Raw genomic sequence first — 3,226 nt, 5'->3', positions numbered from 1 at the left:
AATATAAAAAAGTATTAATCTTATTTCACTTATTTTGTGCTAAATCCTGAAAATTGCACTTACAGCAATCTCAATTCTTAGGACCCACATTTCAAGGGCTCAGAAGCCACATGTGGCTTATGGTTACGGTATTATTCAACAGCTCAGGGCTAGAAGGACGCATACCAGGTAACAAATTATCTCTGGAGAAGGAAGTGGGATTAGGAAAATGGAGTGATTTGTCTAGGATTTTGAAATTTTTACAATGAGGATATAGTCACTACTTACATAATTTTATAAAACAACAAGAACTGGAAATTTTTAAAAATAAGGAGCCAGAACACGAGATGTGAAACTAACAAAATCTATGAATGAGCTTTGTGGAAACACAGTATTAAAATCAATGCATCAAAAATAAATAAGTAAGAATAAAATCAATTAATCAGCCAAAGAGTGTCTGCATTTTTGTTAAGTTTGGCCACAGCCAGCCTCAAGAGCCATGGGGCTGCACCAGCCTGCCCAGCCGCTGAAAGCCAGCTTCCTGAGGGCCGCCTTGCTTGTTCTCTACCTAGAAACGGGAACCACGGTGCATCCCTGAGGAGTCTGTCACATCAGAGAGACAGGACATTGCTCTCAAATACTTAGACTGAAGCTCTGTCAATGTGCACACAGGAAAACCTGTGCGATCAAAATAGCCTGGGGAGCCTGTTTAAAAAGCAGACTCTCGAGCCCCGCAAAATAGGTGTTTCTGAGGTGGGGCCCAAGAATCTGTAATATACAAGAACTCCAGGGGATTCCTAAGCCCAACTAGGATACAAAGGAACATCCTTCTCTTCTAGCTAACTTTCCACTGCCAGATTCCTGGCTAGAATCTGATTCCATCTAGAATCGTGCTGCCAAAAACTGGTGGAAGATAGGAAGTCCACTCAGAACTCCCCTGCCCCACCCTACAGGAAGATGATCTTCTTTCACTGTACGTACTGAATGATGCTGAAAGACCCCGCAACTTAGAAACAGGCCATCTCTTGGTGAAGACTGCCTTGTCCAGAATTAGCCCTGCTTCTAATGCTGCAAATCAAAGACTCAGGCTGGTGGACCAAGGCCTGCCCTGAGCCCCTGTTCCTACTGTGGGAATGCAAAAGGTGTTTCTTTCTACTTCCACCATCCAGGAGACTGGGACATCCGGGTGGAAGGTTTTCCTTAAGGTGAGACCTTGTGTCTATTTGGTTTTTGTTGTTGTTTTTTACATCCTTTTCTTTCCTTCTTTTAAAACAAACCAAACATGCAATTCACTGTTTAAAAGGGGTGGAGGGCACGTAGAGGCAATTTCTTTTTTTTTTTTTCCCATTTAAAAAGCTTTATTGGGTAATGCTTGTTTAGAACATTTACATTTAATGTAATTACTGATACAGTTAAGATGAAATCTACCACCATGCTATTTGTTTCCTAATTATACCATTTCTTTATTTTTTGCCTCTCTTTTCCTGCCCTCCTTTTCATTAATGGAGTATTTTTAATGATCTCATTATTTACTCTGCTACTGGCTTACTGACTATCCCTCTTTGCTTTACATTTGTAGCTGTTGCTCTAGGGTTTATACTAAATATCTCCAAATACTATTATACCTCTTCATGTATAGTGTAGGAACATTACAACAGCAAAGTTTTTTCCCTCTTCCTATCCTTTGTACTAACTGTTGCACATTTTATTTTTGTGTTATTATTCATGGCCATTTCCATAATCTTTCAAATGTTTTTTTTTAATAAATTTATTTTATTTCTTTATTTTTGGCTGTGTTGGGTCTTCGTTGCTGCGCGTGGGCTTTCTCTAGTTGTGGCGAGTGGGGGCTATTCTTCATTGCGGTGCGTGGGCTTCTCACTGCAGTGGCTTCTCTTGCTGCGGAGTACGGGCTCTAGACACGCGGGCTTCAGTAGTTGTGGCACGTGGGCTTCAGTAGTTGTGGCTCGCGGGCTCTAGAGCACAGGCGCAGTGGCTTAGTTGCTCTGTGGCATGTGGGATCTTCCCGGACCAGGGCTCGAACCCACGTCCCTTGCATTGGCAGGCGTATTTTCAACCACTGCGCCACCAGGGAAGCCCCAAGTCTTCCTAGCATCTCAAGCTCAGGAACTTGTGGTCCACAAGTCTCTATTTGCAGTGGTTGGTATTCATATAGAGCTTCCTCAAGCTTTTGAATGGGTGCTAATGAAATATGTTGACCCATTTTGATGTCTGTGGAAAATGTCACTGGTTTTATAGGTTTAGGTTTTTCAAGTTGCATTTCCAACTGGGTAGATCTATGTTTATGCTGAGCCAAAAGTAGAGCAACAGGGAGATCAGAACTCTCCAGTTCATCTAAAAAAGCCTGCTTATTCTTCCTTTTTAGAATCAGCTGCAGTTGTTCTTCTTTTTGTATAAATAGTCTTCTTTGTCCATTTTCCTGTCGTTCTACCTCTAAAGCTTCTTCCAATTCCTCCTGTTCCTGAGTCGGCTTTAACTTATTTTTCTGAATGACATCTTTGTTTTCCTTTAGGTCTATCTCCATTTTCTTTTTGGTGTTGTCCAAATCCACGTTGTTGGTCAGGTTGAAAACAATTTCCTCCACTTCTTCCAGGAAATCATTATATTCTCTTAGACTAGGAAAGTCTTCTTCCCTTTTATTGTATATCTTTAGCACGTTTTTCTGAATCTCAATTTCCTGTCAACAGTAGGATCTTCAAAGAGTTGTACCCTGAAGTTGCTCCTTCTAAGTGGAGTGCCACACTCAGGGCAGTTTCCAGCTCCTCTCACAAACCTCTCCCCGCCCCCCTGGGGAGGCAATTTCTTCAAAGGCATATTCCCAATAGTGAAAAGTTATTGCTTACCTGTGTATAATATCTTTCCCCTGGTTTCTGGTTATTCTGGTCAATAACCTGAAATTGACAGGTGTGATTATCTTCATTAAAAAAAAAAAAAAAAGACAGGAGGTTAAGCGAGTTGGGGATGTGTGGGGAGGGAGAAATTAACCTTTACCCTCCCTGTTTGGTCTTGAGCTAGGTAGTGAATACAGAGGGTCACGGTTCATTTTCACAACAACAACGAGAAGCTGGTATAGTTACTCTTCCCATCTTCACAACTAAGGGAAGGAGTTGGCTGGCCCGCAAAGCTAGTGAGAGGCAGATTATCCACTGGACTCCTCCGCTGGAGCTCGAGCCCCTGCTTCACACAGAAGAGTTCCCTCTGACACAAAACGATTTACTGCCTACTTCAC

The 3,226-nt window shown here is 42.0% G+C and overlaps 1 pseudogene across 1 annotated transcript; it reads right to left on the bottom strand.

The window, feature by feature from the left end:
* Positions 1-469: 469 nt before the first annotated feature.
* On the bottom strand, positions 470-2,811 carry LOC309819906 (CDK-activating kinase assembly factor MAT1-like; annotated as a pseudogene). The gene is made up of 2 exons: positions 2,066-2,811; positions 470-547 (listed from the first exon to the last, which is right to left on the bottom strand). The product of its transcript is annotated as a CDK-activating kinase assembly factor MAT1-like (transcript).
* Between the last annotated feature and the right edge of the window lie 415 nt (positions 2,812-3,226).

The sequence above is a fragment of the Grampus griseus genome, assembly GCF_964374135.1.
Source record: "Grampus griseus genome assembly, chromosome: 3".
Lineage (NCBI taxonomy): Eukaryota > Metazoa > Chordata > Mammalia > Artiodactyla > Delphinidae > Grampus > Grampus griseus.
Note: the sequence above shows the minus strand (reverse complement) of the source record. Positions and strands in the feature narration are given on the sequence as shown.